Raw genomic sequence first — 17006 nt, 5'->3', positions numbered from 1 at the left:
CAGAAGAAATTCTCATGCTTATTAAAATCCTATGAAGATCGTCATTATTTAGCATACCGTCACGAGATTGCCAAGATTTACGTAACTGATCCGCTAAGTTTTGACGTTTCTATTGTTCCTTTGTTTATTCTTTTTTTAAAAAAGTTTTTGACATTTCTATTGTTCCTTTGTTTATCCTTTTTTTTTTTAAGTTTATTTATTTATTTTGAGAGAGAGAGAGAGAGAGAGAGTGCAAGCGGGGAGGCGGGAGGTGGAGGGGGCGAGATAGAGAAGGAGAGAGAGAATTCCAAGCAGGTTCCATGCAGCACAGAGGCCAACACGGACTGTGAGATCATGACCTGAGCCGAAGTCAAGGGTTGGATGCTTAACCAGCTGAGCCATGTGGGCGCCCCACGTTCCTTTGTTTATTCTTATCATCCCCCCTGCTATGATGTTTCTTCTTCCTAAATTGTTACCCAGATGCCAGTCTTGGTTTCGCTTTCCCTTTTTATTATGACTCCCTAGACGTGGATTTAGCAGGTCAGAGCAAGAAGTTTTCAAAGTAGAATATAAGTATTCCATAATAAATACATAAAAAATAATATATAATAAATCAATACTAAATTCGTTTCTAGAAAATTGGTTCCAGAGCAGTAAGTACTGGCGTTTTTAACTTCACAGATTTGGTGGGTAACTGATGTGTGTTTTACTGGTGGCTGGTGGGGGGGACCACATTTTCCATCTATTCGTGAGCCCTTCACACTTCCTCCCGGGAGCCGAGGACGCAAGTCTCCAGCACAGGCTCGGGAGAGGGTATCGGCTTGGGCTCCTGGACGGTCCTCCTGCCCCGAGGCCGGTGGGCTGCCCACCCTCACGGAGGCTGATCGGAGCAGCAGAACCATCGCTTCTCCTGGCACACTGGGTAGCCAGGATTCCAGGACTTCTTCTGGCACAGCGGGAAGACTTCTGGGAAAAGCCACCGCGCACCTGGCGAGCCCAGCCTCTCTCCTGGCTCACTTGGCTCCCAGCACGGACAGGCGGCCAGCTTCCTCCTTGGGAAGAAGAGAAAGAGAAGCTAAGAAGTGAAGGACTGGGGGCGCCTGGGGGGCTCAGTTGGTTAAGCGTCCGACTTCAGCTCAGGTCCTGATCTCCCAGTTTGTGGGTTCGAGTCCCATGTCGGGCTCTGTGCTGACAGCTCAGAGCCTGGAGCCTGCTTCAGAGTCTGTGCCTCCCTCTCTCTCTCTGTCCCTCCCCCGTTCAAAAATAAAACAAAACATTAAAAAGAAGAAGAAGAAGAAGTAAAGTGAAGGACAGGAAAGAGTTTCCTGCCTCTGGGGTCTGGATTAGGAAGGAACTATGATTATTTTAGATTCTCCCTGAGAACTAACCCTGGAACGGTCGATCGGGGCATCTCTGGGTCACAGAGATGAAGGTCCCTTGTGCCCTTTCATCCAGGGGAGCAGCTACGGGCTGGGGCTCTGGAGCCAGACTGCCGGGGTTGCAATCCCCACCTGCCACTTACTACCCACGTGACAGTCACTTCACACTCCTCTCAGACCTTTGGCGCTAAATGAGACAACAGACACGGTGTGTCAGGCACAGCGGAGACAGAGGGGGAGCAAAGCAGCAGCCGTTACTCTTAACATTGGTGCCCTTTTCCCGCTGTAACAAACCACCAGGAGGTTAGCGCCTTAACGCTTAGGATTTTACAGTCCTGGGCGTCAAAAGTCCTAAATGGGACTCGATGGACTAAAACCAAGGTGTTGGCAAAGCTACATTCCTTCCAGAGGCTGCTGGTGGCTTCTCCTCCTCCTTCAGAGCCAGGAACCACAGCCCTCTGACCTCTGCTACCATCATCACGTTTCTGACTCCGGGGCCTCCCTCTTCCATGTTTTAAGGACGCTTGTAATTACCTTGGCCCCACCCAGATAATCCAGGATAATCTCTTTATCTTAACGTCCTTAATTGCATCTGCAAAGTCCCTTTTGCCAGGTAAAGTCACATACTCATAGGCTGCGGGGATTAAGATATGGACATCTTTAGGGGTCATCATTCTGCCCATCACACGATTTTATTTTCCCACATATTTCTTGAGTACCTGTTCTTTGTCAGGTGTCGAATCTTCTTCTGCTCTGAATAAGATTTAAGACTATTTTCCCAAGGCACTCACAGGCTGGTGCCAGTAGCAAGTAAGTAAACCAATAACCAAACCAAAGAGTTTAAGGGGTAAAATCTAACGTTATACAGAGAATGGAGGACCCGATGAGGAGGAATATATCTGGGGGAGAAAGAAATCTCACGTAGAGGAAGCAGGACAAGCAAAGGCATAAAGCAAAGAAGAGGCCACGTCAAGGGGTTTGCTCTAATTCCAGCTTAGAGCACGTAGACATTTAGATCTAATCTCGGTTGGGTCAGAGGCTGAAGCATCTCTGAGACAGGAGCCTAGAGAAGAAGAAAGACCCTCGATCACAGGGGACATACACGTCACAGTGAAGAGCTTGGACTTTATTGAGTAGGCCATGGAGAGAAGATGACAGATTAAGAGCATGGGATATGGTTAGGCTTCTAGTTTGCAATAATAAGATGGGGTGTGGACTGGGAGTGGGTGATAGCACACAAGGGGACCAGCTTACACACCACCATCCTTCCATCCATTCACTTATCCATACATTCAACTAACTATTCACTCTTCAGTCCATCCATCCATCCATCCATCCATTTGTCCATCCATCCATCTGTCCATCCATCTGTCCATCCATCTGCCCATCCATCCATCTATCCATCCATCTGTCCATCCATCTATCCATCCATCCATCCATCCATCTGCCCATCCATCCATCCTCCATCTGCCCATCCATCCATCTGTCCATCCATCTGTCCATACATCTGTCCGTCCATCCATCCATCCATCTGCCCATCCATCCGTCTATCCATCCATCTGTCCATCCATCCGTCCATCCATCCATCCATCCATCTGCGCATCCATCCATCCATCCATCCATCCTTCCATTCTTTCATCCATCCAATTATTTATCCATCCATCTATCTATGTAACTTACTTAGTACCTATTTTCTTGCCCTGGCACCGTGCTCAAAATGCAAAGACCTAAAACACATAGTCTCTGCCTTGAATAGCTCAGCTTTGAGAAGTTCTCAAATGGAAGGAGTTGTGACTGAAGGAGGCACATTAGAAGGATGCCTAAACCAGCCAGAGTGAGAGATCAAGGAAGACTTCCTACAAGAGGCAATGCTTAAACTGAGTATTTAAAGTTGAGTAGGCATCAACAAAGCAAAAGAGAAGAAGCCTCCCAGGCAGAGAGGACAGTTAAAAGCATGAACAACCCTTGTGGGTTCTGAAACTCCTCATGGGATCTGGAACAAGACCCAAGATCCCAAACTCAGCAAGGAGTCAGAATTAGTGTTCCAGTGGTCAACATAACGTCAGGGGCACAAGGACAGGAATTTTGACTTTTTCCGCGTTTTCTCTAGAAACTAGACCAGGGTCTGACACATGGTAAGTGCTCAACTAGTGTTGGTCGAATAAATGAATAATGATGAAAAGGAAGTCTGTGTCCTTACATATGTCCTTCATGTTCCTCCATTTCCACCATCCGACGATTACACTTGTTAGTACTGACGTTTTCAATAGTAAGTTTGATGCAACTTGCATTCTGTTTCAGAACCATCATTCGTGCCTGTGTCTTGAATCACTTTGACATTTAAATGGAGTCCGTGTTCATCATCAGTCTGTTCCTAGATGCTGTTCCAGCTCAGCGTCCTGTGTCTGGATTTATCACTTGGATGACAGGAACTCCCATCAGCCGGATTTTCTCTTGTTCTCATTTTCTTTCCCCACAGAAAGCTCATGGACACTCTGGTTCCTAATTTCTTGTTTGGCTGCAAATGTCTGCCTGTTGCCTTCATATCGGAAAGTCAACTTGGCTGGAATTGACATGTTTGGGCCCTACTTCCTTCCTTCAAAATGTCATTGCCATTGTTTCTAGCAATGAAAACGGCTGGAGAAAAATCAAGAGTTTGCCTGGCTTTATCCACTCTTATACTTAATTGCTTTTTCTACCTGAATGTCTCCAAGCTCCTTTCCTTAGCATGAAAGTTCGGGAACTATATCTTGGTGTGGATTATCTCGCAGGCTTTGTGGGCATTGGGGTGTGGGATGGGACACTTTGCCCATTGAGTCTGCACATTTATTTTAGGAACATTTTTCTAATACACGTGTGAATAATCTTTCTCCCATTTTTACATTTTCTGTCTCAGAAACGCTAAGTATGATACATTAGCTGTCTTCTGTGTGCCTTCCTTATTTCTCTGTCCCCTGTTTCACCTTATGTTTCACTGCTGAGGCCAGGAAAGAGAAGACTAGATAGGATCAGAAGGAAAAGAAAGCCCATGACACATGACTCTGTAGCCACTGGGTTTTGGGTTTTCCTTTGAGTGAGATGGGAAACCGTTAGAAGCTCAGGAAATAACCATAACCATCGTTGTTATTGTTGCCTTTGTGGTCACTGTTAGCAAGATGGCCGCTGTGCTGTGGAGCACTCCAAGGCGATTGTTGGCTGTCTTGAATGAGGGCAGCATCGGAGGGCCGCTTACCCACAGTGAGAATGCCTGAGGAATCAGGGAAATGGCTGGGGAAGAGAAGCCAGTATAATGGCCGCCTATTTTCCAAAACCAGCGAAGAAAGCACAGGTAGGTGTTAACACAAAGATCAGGGCCATGGGGGAAATGGGACAGTAATGTTGGGAGCCAGAGACACGAGGGCAGGCCAGACCGGAGACGTGGGAAAAGAGTGTCTGGGACAAGATGGTTGCCTGGGATGGGCCCCTGGGGGTAAGACGTATGTGGAGAAGGAGATGTCAAAATTCCAGAGCAGAGCCAGTGAGAGATGCCAAGTCTTAGATTGAGTTTCCCAGAACTAGATTATGGCATAAGGATTTACGTGCAGGGACTTTATTTGGGAAATGATAGCAGGGACTGGGAAGGTGAGGCAGCGAAGAACAGCGAAGAAAGAGACGGATGTCAGGTACACGCACGAGCAGTCTACCACGATGGGCACCCGGGGCTCGCTCCGACTGGGGTTCCCCGACAGACTGCAGAGATCGACTCAGCACCGTGGCATGGAGGGGCGGGGGAGCTGGACGTCAGCCACCAGCCTCCATCTGCCATTGTTTACGGGGGCCCCTGGAAGTCCTCGATGGCTCCGGCCTCTTCCATGCACGGGCTGAGTCTGCTCCTGCTCAGGGGTATCGTGGGTCCTGGGGAAAGAAGCAATCAGCCACCGAGAGAAAGTGGGTGCACACAGGCAGGGGCATGGTGGCTTTCCCTGGGATGTCGTTGGCACCGGACGAACCCCCGCGGGCTCTGCTGGACTCGTATGGCCCTGCTCCGACCCCAGGCCACCTCTTCTGCTTCTGACCATTGTGGGGGCGGTGGGAGATAAACCCTGGTCTCACGGGCCCAGAGTCCCACCCCCTCCACTGTTGACGGTCTTCTAGAAGGAATGCTCACTTTCAGCACGGCCGAGGGAACCACAAGACCAGCCACGCCCTCCCATGCAATTCCGACTGGGTGAAACTGTGTTTCCTGCCAGGGGAATGAGTATATGTATTTCTCTTCCCTCTTTATGACTTCATAAGCAATACTTTCCTCCTCAATAAAGGTCTGGAAAAATACAGAAATGTGGAAAGAAGGAAATGAATGACACCTGAAGTCCCCTTACCCAGAGATAAATATTGTTAACATTTTTGCAGATTATTTTTTATTACATGCAATTTTTAGATGATTGAAGTCATATATATATATATATATATATGTATATACATATACATATATATAGTTATCCTATCTGGCTTTTTTTAAATTTTTTTTTTTTCAACGTTTATTTATTTTTGGGACAGAGAGAGACAGAGCATGAACGGGGGAGGGGCAGAGAGAGAGGGAGACACAGAATCGGAAACAGGCTCCAGGCTCCGAGCCATCAGCCCAGAGCCCGACGCGGGGCTCGAACTCACGGACCGCGAGATCGTGACCTGGCTGAAGTCGGACGCTTAACCGACTGCGCCACCCAGGCGCCCCCTATCTGGCTTTTTTTAAACCTAACATATCCTGAGCCTCTCTTTTCCCCTCCTTAAACAAACATCTGCAAACATGACTTTTATGACCACTCAGCATGTAATAGCTGGTCATCAAGGTTGTATCAAATATTTGTATTCTAGCAAACACTCTGGTGACTCTCCTTGTGCCCGCAGCTATTGGTACGCCCCAAATTATTTCCTTAGGATTCCACCCCTCCTACTGACTCAAGAAGTGGGAGTTTCATGATAGGGTGTAAACAATAAAACTAAAAAAAAAAAACAGAAGAAGGCAGAATGGGAAGGAAGCCAGAAACGCATGGCAAAGTCCACCAGAAAACTTCTCGAGAACACGGAACCTCATACTGATCGATTTTCGTTAGGAGAAAATGCCTCTGTCATCAACAATGTCTTTCACATTTTCTCCTACGAGTAATGGAAGTGACTTCTAGCAGAGGCAAGGGAAATAAAAGCAAAAATGAACGATTGCGACCTCATCAAGATAAAAAGCTGCTGCACAGAAGAGGAAACAATAGCAAAACTAAAAGGCGACCCATGGGATGGGAGAAGATATTTGCAAATGACATACCAGATAAAGGGTTAGTATCCAAAATCTGTAAAGAACGTATCCAAATCAACACCCCAAAAAGCAAATAATCGTGCAATAAATAGTGGAAGAAATGGGCAAATAAATAGCAAGAAATGGGCAAAAAAAAAAAAACCCACAAATAATCATGAAATAAATAGTGAAGATATGAATAAACACTCTTCCCAAAAAGAGGTCCAGATAGCTAACAGACACATGAGAAGATGCTCAACATTGCTCATCATCGGGGAAATACAAATCAAAACCACAATGAGATACAACCTCACACCTGTCAGAATGGCTCACATGAGCAACAGATGTTGTCGAGGAGGCGGGGAAAGAGGAACCGTGTTGCGCTGTTGGCCGGAATGCAAACTGGTGCGGCCACTCTGGAAAACAGCGTGGAGGTTACTCGAAAAATTAAATATACAATTACCCCATGACCCAGCAATAGCACTACTAGGAATTCTCCCAAAGGATACAAAAAGGCTGATTCGGAGGGGCACCTGCACCCCCAATGTTTATAGCAGCGTTATCAACAATAGCCAAGTATGGAAAGAGCCCACATGTCCGTCGACTGATGAATGGATAAAGATGCGGTATATATACGCAAAGGAATACTACTCCGTGATGAAAAGAAGGTGATCTGGTCATTTGCAGCAACGTGGATGGAACTAGAGTGTGTTGTTATAGCCAAGCGAAATAAGTCAGAGAAAGACAGATATCATCATATGTGGAATTTGAGAAACTCGACAGATAAACAGAGGGGAAGGGAAGGCACAATGAGATGAAAACTGAGAGGGAGGCAAACCATTAGAGACTCTTAAATATAGAGAACAAACTGAGGGTTGCTGGAGGGGAGGGGGGCGACGGGCTAGACGGGTGAGGGGCGTGAAGGAGGGCACGCGTTGGGATGAGCACCGGGTGTCGTGCGTAAGAGATGAATCGCTGGGTCCTACTCCTGAAGCCGAGGCTACACTAGATACCAACCGACTTGAATTTTACAAAAATGACTTGTAGCTGCCAATATCCACCTTGTTGGTAATGGAACCCCGGCTTTGAAAGGGGCACGTAGCCGAACAGTTAAGAAACTACATCCCTGGGTTCCTGTGCACCGTGGTGACTATGGGACCGGCTTTTAGCCCACGGGAGGCTAGTACGAGTGTCATAAGGATTGGGGTAGACCAACTGTTACTGCGGCACCTGTGGCCCTTGCTTCCTGAGGCTCACGTCTTTGCATGATCCCCTCCCCTGGAGGTGGGTGGGAGCTTTGACCTGCTTCTAGACCGGCAGAATACAGCCAAGGTCAGAGGATGCCCGTGAGCGTGTGGTGATCACAGGTACGTGTACACACACATATGCACACAGGTGGCCATGTCCTACAAGGACCCTTGCTCGTTTGATGAAGTACGTAGGCCAGTTAAGGAAGCCCACGTGACAAATGGCAGGCGGCTCCTAGGAGCTGAGTGAGGGACGCTTCCGGCAAACAGCCAGAAAGAAACTGAGGCCCTCAGCCCCCCAGCCCTTCAAAGGACTGGAATTCTGGCAACAAAGCCACCTTAGCTTAGAAGTAGCTCGGAAGCCACCAGCTGGTACCTCCAAGGAGACAGCAGCACTAGCCTATACCTGGATTGAGGGGCCATAAGACTCTGAAGTAGAGAACCCAGCTGAGCCGTTTCTAGACTCCTAACCCACAGTAACTGCGATGTGACGGATGCACAGCGTTTTAAGCTTCTAAATTTGTGGTAATCTGCTACACGGCAATAAAATAAGGTGCAGAAGACGTCCAGAAAATGGCCTTAAAGAAAAAGAACGCCTTCTTCTTACCCACCTCGTCCTGCTGGTGACTTGGAATTTGGGTGTTGCCATGGCTGGAGCTGTGGCAGCCCTCTTGGGCCATGAGACCTTGAGATTGAGGCTGCGTGTTAAGGATGGAGCAGAGAAATCAGAACCCTGGGTTTCTGGGGAGACTGCTCTACTGCCCTGCTGCCCCCGGCTGCCTGCCTCTGGGTTCCTTTACACAAGAGAGAGAGAACTTCCCTCCTATTTAGGCCACTGTCGCTTGGGATTCTCCAGCACTTACAGTGAGATCTAACGCTCACTGATGCGAGGGGACAGCGGGTCATAACCCAAGCTTGGAATTGGCCAACCAGGGCTCGAATCCTGGTCTGCTGTTTCCAAGCGGGTGAGTCCAAATGTTTCTTTACTCCTCTGAGCCTGGGCTCCCCCATCCGCCAAATGGGGGTAAGCCTTGCCTCTAACTCATGGTCCATTTAAAAGAACATGAGTGAAGACCTTAACACTGCATCTGGCTCAATGTTCATTCTTGAGAGAGAGAGAGAGAGAGCGCGGGGGGGCGGGGGGGGGGGGGCAGAGAGAGAGGGAGACACAGAATCCAAAGCAGGGTCCAGGCTCTGAGGTGTCAGCACAGAGTCTGACGCGGGGCTCGAACCCATGAACCGTGAGATCTTGACCTGAGCTGAAGTCGGACGCTTAACCGACTGAGCCACCCAGGCGGCCCTACAAGAGACTCACTTTAATTTTTATATTTTTAAAAAATATTTATTTATTTTGGGGAGAGCACCAGTGGGGCAGGGACACAGGAAGGGGGACAGAGGATCTGAAGCGGGCTTTGCACGGACAGTCTGACAGCAGCCAGCCCGATGTGGGGCTTGAACTCACAAACTGCAAGATCCTGACCTGAGCCAAAGTCGGGTGTTCAATCAACTGAGCTGCCCAAGTGCCCCCAAGAGACTCACTTTAATTAAAATTTTTTTTAACGTTTATTTATTTTTGAGACAGAGAGAGACAGAGCATGAACGGGGGAGGGGCAGAGAGAGAGGGAGACACAGAATCGGAAACAGGCTCCAGGCTCTGAGCTGTCAGCACAGAGCCCGACGCGGGGCTCTGACCCATGGACTGCGAGATCATGACCTGAGCTGAGGTCGGACACTTAACCAACTGAGCCACTCAGGCGCCCCAAACGTTTATTTTTTTTAAGTTTACTTATTTATTTGGACAGAGACAGAGACGGTGTGAGCAGGGGAGGGGCAGAGAGAGAGAGAGGGAGAGAGAGAATCGCAAGCAGGCTCCGTGCTGTGAACACAAATCCCGATGCGGGGCTCAAACTCACAGATGGTGAGATCATGACCTCAGCCATAATCAAGAGTCAGACACTTAGCTGACTGCTTCGGATTCTGTGTCTCCCTCTCTCTCTGCCCCTTTCCCGCTCGAGTGCTGTCCCTCTCTCTCTCTCTCTCTCTCAAAAATAAATAAACATCCAAAAAAAAACAAGCCTTCAAGGGCGTAAAGCAGGAGGGGATAGATGCTCAGCCTTGCTTTTCTGGTAACTCGCCCCTGCTTCAGAAGGGAGGGGACGATGGAGGCCAAGGGAGAAGAGTGTGGGTAGGGAATAAACATGGTGGGAAAGAGAGGAAGCATGACCTTTAGAGAGATATCCTGCCAAGTTCAAGCGATAGACACTCACAGCGCCAACTCTGTGCGGGGCCCCGTGTTGGGTGCTGTTGGCATAGTCAACTCCAAGAGGTCCTTCCACGGAGAGCCGCTCCTGGAGGAGACAGACCCGTCCAGCCCAGGAGGGTGGTATTACCACACCCCCTCCCGCACGCGTGTGGGTGCACACACACACACACATGCACCTGAGACAAGCCAGGGCGGGAAGGTTTCCCAAATGTCAAGCCATGGGTTGCACTGGAACTTGAACTCAGACACAACGTTCTTCCCTCCGGGCCTCCCTAACCATTTTTGGTCAACGTAAAGTGCCGGCGATGCGAAGGGTTGCCACTGCCTCCTTCAGGAGAGGAAGCCAGAGGAGGAAAAGCTTCATCCTGCAGACGGCTGTTGGGTCCCCACTGTGTGCCAGGCCCCTGGCTCGAGCCAAGAGCTAAGGACTGAAGATGAAGGTCAACATGCCCCTGACCTCCAGGAACTCAGCCTAATGAGAGACCTGCGGAATGAAACAGGTAACCAGAGACGCTTTCAGAGGCTCAGCCAGTTAGCATCAGAAATGCCATCACGGAGGGACGCCGGGGTGGCTCGGTCGGTTGAGCGACCGACTTCGGCTCAGGTCACGATCTGGAGAATCGTGGGTCCGAGCCCTGCGTCGGGCTCTGTGCTGACAGCTCGGAGCCTGGAGGCTGCTTCGGATTCTTTGTCTCCCTCTGGCTCTGCTCCTCCCCGCCTCGTGCTCTGTCTCTCTCAAAGATAAATAAACGTTAAAAAAATTAAGAAATGCCATCACGGAACAGCAACAACAATGACATCAAAGCGGGAGGCAGCGGTCTTTGCATGGCCCCCCCGTATCACACACGCCCGCAGCCCGCAGTCGCTGCTCTGCTCCCTTCAAACCCTCAGGTCCCACATTGGGGTGCCCCCCTCCGCGATCTATCAGCTCCCAGACCTCATGCAGTTGGGAGCCAACCCTCCCAGGCTGCAGGGAGATCCCAGACCCACCGTGCCTGTTCATCTTTCTCTTGTGTTTTCCCTTAACATTTTCCGAAACATTTCCTCAGCTCAAGGAACCTGAAGACTGGCTTTCGGTGCATCCAGAAGAATATTCTTCCTTGGAGCATTTTGTGACAAGTCCCAGCAAACCATCCTCTGCACATTTTTATCAGCTCGTCTGAGTCAGAACTGCCAACCCAAGCGGGGCAGAGAAGGACCGTCCACCGTGGAGTCAACCCCACCCCACGAGGCAGAAGGCACGTCCCGCTGGGGAGCCTGGGAGAGCCGGGCTCGTTGCCGAGAGCGTGGGCAGCACGGGAGATCAGGAAGCTCACAGAACGCACGAGAAGGCTGGAGGAGCGGAGTCAGGGCGAGGGCAGGAGGCAGGGAGCCCGGGGGACTCAGCACGGACTGAGTCTTCTCTGGGCTTCTATCAGTTTCCTGTGGCCTCTATCTACTGCAGCCACACAGTCGGTGCCTTAAGGCAACACGCGGTTCGTGTCTTAGGGTTCTGCAGGCCAGAAGTCTAAAATCAAGGTGTCAGCAGAGTCGTGTTTCTTCTGGAGCTTCCAGGGGAAAAATCTGATCCCTGCCTCTTCCAGCTTTCCCCGGGCCGCCCACATTCCTTGGCTCCTGGCCCCACATCTCACCGCCTTTTCCTTCTCCGTTTCCGCGGCCCCCTCGCCTCCTTCTCCCCGACTGATCCCCGGCCTCCTTCTCGAAAGGACTCTTGTGATTACATCGGCCCGTTTCAAGATCCTTAACTTAATCACGCCTGCAGCGTCCCTGTTACCTTGTAACACAACGCATCGGCAGGTGCCGGGATGAGGAACGGGGACATCTTGGCTGGGGTGTGAATCCGAGGGCGACGAAGGGCCGCCCAGAGCGACACCGGCCCGCTCTGTCCCGCCGCGATCGTGGGCGCCCTGCCAAGGACTGTTGTCCGGGATCGGCTGTGGTCCTTGCACACGCTGCAGAAGCTTCGTTACTACACCCTTTTACACACAGGAAGCGAGGAGACGGAAGCTCCGAGAGACTGAAACGTCTTGCCCAAGAGCACCCGTGTGGTAGGGGGCCGAGCGCAGAAACCCAGCTCCAAAAGACTTTAAAATCCAGGAAATGATGGAATCCAGGGGTAGGCTGCTTTGTTTTCTTCTTCTCTATTTTGTTTTCCATGGAATTCAAGGTTGGGTGAGTAAAGAAAGGAATCCGATAAACTCGAGCAGGCCTGGAACTTTTCCCAGAGCCCGTGGGGCAGAGAACCAAATTGTACAGACACACCCTCCCGGCCAGAGCGTTCTTTTAAAACGGCCGCTCCGGCCGGCTCAGTTTCCTGTCTGTACCTCTGGGAAAGGACGGCCCTGCCGTCAGAGTGGAAATAGAGGGCTTCACTCCCCTGCCTTCCCTTGAGCCGAGCACGCGGGAGACGCAGAGCAGAGAGAGGTCAGGCAGCCTGCCCGAGGTCACACAGCAGGGAAGAGGGTGCTCGGTGTGGTACAAACAGAGCACCCATGAGCAGCCCGCCGGAGCGGCTCTTGGAAGAGAAGTCGCTTTGGAATCAAAGGTCATGAGCCAAGGACTACTCCCCAGGGGCTGGAGGGAGACGCCCTCATTCCTCCCCAGACCCAGACGGTGAACGCGTCCCTCCTCTTCTCTGGCCGCCGGTGACCTGAGGTGCCAACTTCACGCACAGACCTGGCAGCTCCGGGGGGCCCAGCAAACTCTGTCCCGGGAGACCTCAGCTCGTGAGCCAAACGAGAGGCTCCATGACACGTTGTGTTATTGTTTTGTTCCCAGACCAACAAAGAAAAGCTCGGTGGGCAGCGCCAGCTGGCTCATCTGGTAAAGGAGAACTTTGAGGCCGGGAAGCCTCCAGATAGAGGCCGCGCGCTGGCCCAAGCAGGCCCGGGCACCTGCAGGCCTCTCCAGGTAATGTGACTTCAGGCCATCTCAGCCCCTTATCTGGCTCCAGCTGCCTCGTCTGTGGGACAAGAGGGACGGGAGGGGGTTCAGGGGTTTCCTGAAGGTGACCCTGGCCCAAAGAAGGCTGTTCCTCTGAAGGGGGCAGCCCCGACCGTCCCCACCACCCTGTGTGCCTCAGCATGAAGAAGTTCCTGGCATCTGTCTCCACCCGCCACAGGCTCTGATCCAGGAGGGTGGGCAGGGCCAGCCCAGGGGCAGATCACAGGGCAGGCAGGAAATAGGGGCTCCTCCTGTCCTGCCGGGGGACAGAGGTTTTCCCCCGTGGAGACCCTTCTCCTGCCTGCCTGTAGCCCCCCTCCGTGCCCACGGGACCTTGGCCGCACCGACCTCCAAGCAGACAAAGCCTTTCTCACTTTAGGGACCTCTCCTCCGAGATACAAAGATCCAGAACCCGAGCCCCTGGCCAGGCTCTCAGCCTGGCCAGCGAGACTTCCTGCCTGACCCGAGCTAACTGCGTTCAGCCCTCAGTTTCCTCTTCTGTTCCCGGGGGGGGGCTTGCGGCAGCTGCAACTAAGACCCCTCTGTTCTCCAGTTGGAGGATCCCCTCACCCACGGGGAGAAGCCACAAGAGAACACTGTCATCCCTGCCGAGTCCCCTGAGGGCCATCTGTCCCTTCTGCTTGGCGTCTCCTGGGGCCCTGTGAAGGGGGGGCCAGCTCGTTCTGCTCCTGTCAGAGGAGAGGGCGGGCAGTCAGAGAGGGAAGCCGGAGTCACACTGCCCACGTTCGAAGACTCCCTTGAGGAGTCGGAGAAGCCCAGGGACCCCGTGGCGGGTTAAATGGTGTCGCCCACCCCCAAGAGATCTATCCACCGGGAAGCTGTGAACGTGACCCTGTTCGGCGGCGGGTCTTCGTAGGCGTAACTAAGGATTTCTAGATGAGGGATGGAACCCTAAATCTAATGACGGATGTCCGTAGGAGGAGAGGGAGGTTGGAGAGGCAGAGGGGCACAGGGCAGAGGCGTGTGAAGACAGGACTCACGCGGGCGTGATGGGCCTACAAGCCAAGGAATGGCGGGGGTGACCGGAAGGGGCCCACCCGCCAGGGCTCCGCGTCCCTCCTGGGGCCTCCACCACTATGACAGGACACACGTGTGGGAGAGCAGCCCCGGGAAACGAGGACAGACCCCGTATCGGTGATGTTTCCAGAAACAGGCAATCCCATGCCTTGGAGGCTAAAGGAGACCACGTGTGACAAACTTCCGTCTCCCTCCCGCCAGCCAGCTTTGCAGGCTCCCCGACTGTTCTCATTTCCCCTGCTGCAGCCCTGAGGTCAAAGAGGAGGGGAGTGGGGGGGGCGGGTAGGGGGGAAAGACAGGGAGAGAAAGAGAGAGAGAGTGTGTGACCCGGTGTGAGTGTGGTATGCGTCTGTCGTGTGCACGTGGGTGACAGGCGGGATGCGTGGGCGCGTGTGCAGAGCTGAGAAGAAAGGCCTACGGGGGGGGGGGGCCAGCTTTGGCCCCCCTGTGCCTCTCCCGCCTCCCCCTGCCCCATGCACCCACCATCCAGGAGACAAAGCACTCTCCCCTCTCCCTAAAGCCAAGTGCCAGGCCACCGTCACCAATCGGCAGTTGTCCCAGGGGCAGAGACACAGCCCGGATGGGTGCAGGGAACGACGGGCCTGCACGGCCCCACGGCCGGCACCGAGCCTCGCTGGCCCTGCTTCATCTTCGTGGGCACGCCGCCGCCTCGTGCACAGCGGTCGGGGGAGGACACCGCCATGCCTCCCAAGGTCTGGACCAGCCCGGCCTGGGGTCTCTTCCAAGGACACCCGTGTCCCTCCGGCCGACATGGCAGCCGTGAACGGAGCAGCTGTGCGGGTGTCCTGGCCGGGCCTGGCCCCCTCCCCCCAGCCTTAGCGCCGGGCCAGGGGCTCAGGGAGGTGCCTGACGACCGCCGCCACCTGGCCCAGGGCCTTGCCACGTAGGAGGAGAGAGAGGCCCGTTGGTTATGTCATCGAAAACACTGGCGGGAAGTCACATTTCCCTTTTGTGGAGGCAGCTGAGAGGCCTGGCCTGAGCTCCGGGGTCTCCAGGGCTTACGCCCAAGAGACAGGGGCTGGTGACCGGCCTCCCCTACCCTCCAGCTTATGGGGAGCTCGGGAGCTTCCCAAAGAGCTCAGCCCCACCCTCCCCCACACCCGGGGGGCTCCCGGGTGCCTCCAGTAAAGCCCCAGCCCCTCCCCACCAGCTCCGGGGCCCTGAGGGTCTGGCCTCCTGCCCCTCTTATCCCCAGGCCACCGGGCTCCCCGACGCTCTCACGTGCTGACCCTCGCCGGACACGCCCGGCGTTCACCCCCCCGCTGCCTTTCTTCACTCTCCTCGTCTTGGCTGAAGTGTTTCTTTCCTTCCCGGAGAAACTTCCCTTCAGCCACGCGGTCTGTCGGTTCCCCTCTTCCCAACCTCATCACTTCCTGTCCCCTCGTTTTCCCTCACAGTGTGTGTCCTGACCACCTGAGCATTTTGTGAGTTCGCCTGCTTAGGGTGTCTTGCCCTCACAGGGCCGTGCGCTCCCCCAGGGCGTGGATTATTCTTTCCTTTCCACCTGCTCAGGCGCAGTGTGTAGTTTCCGGCACGTCGAAGAGGCCTGCGTCAGTCAGGATAAATTCGGTTATGCCGCAGTGACACATATCCCCAGACTGTACGTAAGGACTTAAAGCCGCCCTCAGGGGTTCAGGCCGGTAGGACCGCCCACCTTGACTTTCTGCTTTCCATAGCAGAAAGAAGGAACTATGGGGAATCACACACCGGAGTTTGAAGTTTTTACCCAGAAGTGACCTACTTCCCTCCGTTTCATTGACCAAAGCAGCTCACACAGCCCTGAAGAGTCAGAAGGAAACAGAGGCAAAACGTTTCGGAAGAGCCCCAAGGTCAACAGCCAAAACGGTCATAGTTGGCCAGGTCTTCTGCATTCATGACCCTGTACACAGAGATTCTGTAGCTCTACCTTCAAGAAATGGTGGAATCCATTTCTGCCTCCTGGAGCCTTGGTTGGCCGTGACTCGCTATGACAAACACAATGTGGAGGAGGTGATGCCGCGGCATCTACAACCTAGGCTCAGAGGCCTTGCGCCATCCCACCCGTTCTCTTAGAACCTGGGTCGGCCTTCTGGAAAACGAGACCTGTGGCCCAGTCACACACCAGCAAGCCAACTGGTGGACCCAGGAGGGGGGTCTCGTGACATCAACCAGCCCCCGGCGAATCTGCCAGAAAGCCCAGCCAACTTCAGCTGACCCCTGACCAGATGATCACTGCTTCTCCCTGCCCCAGTGGCTTGTGAGAAATAATGAATGCTTGCTGTTCCAAGCCACCAGTTTGGGGGCAGTTTGTTACACAGCAACAGCAGACTGCTATCAACCCTAATGACAATATGGTGCTTTGTTAAATACTCGTCGAACGAAAGACGGAGAGCAGAGCAGATTCTTTCCCTCTCTTGCTTTCTCTACCAAAGCCCAGGCTGGGCTTCCAGGAACTAGGAATCCTGACTTAAAACGTAAAGCCTCGGGGTGCCTGGGTGGCTCCGTCAGTTAAGCATCCGACTTCGGCTCAGGTCACGATCTCACGGTTCGTGAGTTTGAGCCCCGCATCGGGCTCCATGCTGACAGCTTGGAGCCCGGAGTCTGCTTCGGATTCTGCGCCTCCCTCTGTCTCTGCCCCACCCCTGCTTGCACTCCGTCTCTCAAAACTGAATAAACGTTAAAAATTTTGTGTAAATGTAAAGCCTCTTGTGAGTTGGTGGAGAGATTTTACGTTCTAACTCTGCAACTCACGAGAGTGGCTCCTTGGGAAACTTCTTTCTCCCTGTGTCTTCGTTTTCCTAGATAGAAAATGAGGGGCTAGATCTGACATGCTTCAATGCCTCTACCAACGTGCAGGCTGGAATTTTCTAAGCTGTTCCCTGCAGACT

At 52.8% G+C, this 17006-nt stretch overlaps 2 long non-coding RNA genes across 2 annotated transcripts; one reads left to right on the top strand and one right to left on the bottom strand.

Annotated features, from left to right (window-relative positions):
- Positions 1 to 661: 661 nt before the first annotated feature.
- On the bottom strand, positions 662 to 11831 carry LOC125156748 (uncharacterized). Its single transcript, XR_007148757.1, has 2 exons — positions 11128 to 11831; positions 662 to 1031 (listed from the first exon to the last, which is right to left on the bottom strand). It is a non-coding gene; the product is annotated as an uncharacterized LOC125156748 (long non-coding RNA).
- A 339-nt stretch (positions 11832 to 12170) lies between these two features.
- Positions 12171 to 16670, top strand: LOC125156749 (uncharacterized). The gene is made up of 3 exons (XR_007148758.1): positions 12171 to 12253; positions 12916 to 13047; positions 15816 to 16670. It is a non-coding gene; the product is annotated as an uncharacterized LOC125156749 (long non-coding RNA).
- The last annotated feature ends 336 nt before the right edge of the window (positions 16671 to 17006 follow it).

This window comes from Prionailurus viverrinus, chromosome F2, assembly GCF_022837055.1.
Source record: "Prionailurus viverrinus isolate Anna chromosome F2, UM_Priviv_1.0, whole genome shotgun sequence".
NCBI lineage: Eukaryota > Metazoa > Chordata > Mammalia > Carnivora > Felidae > Prionailurus > Prionailurus viverrinus.
Note: the sequence above shows the minus strand (reverse complement) of the source record. Positions and strands in the feature narration are given on the sequence as shown.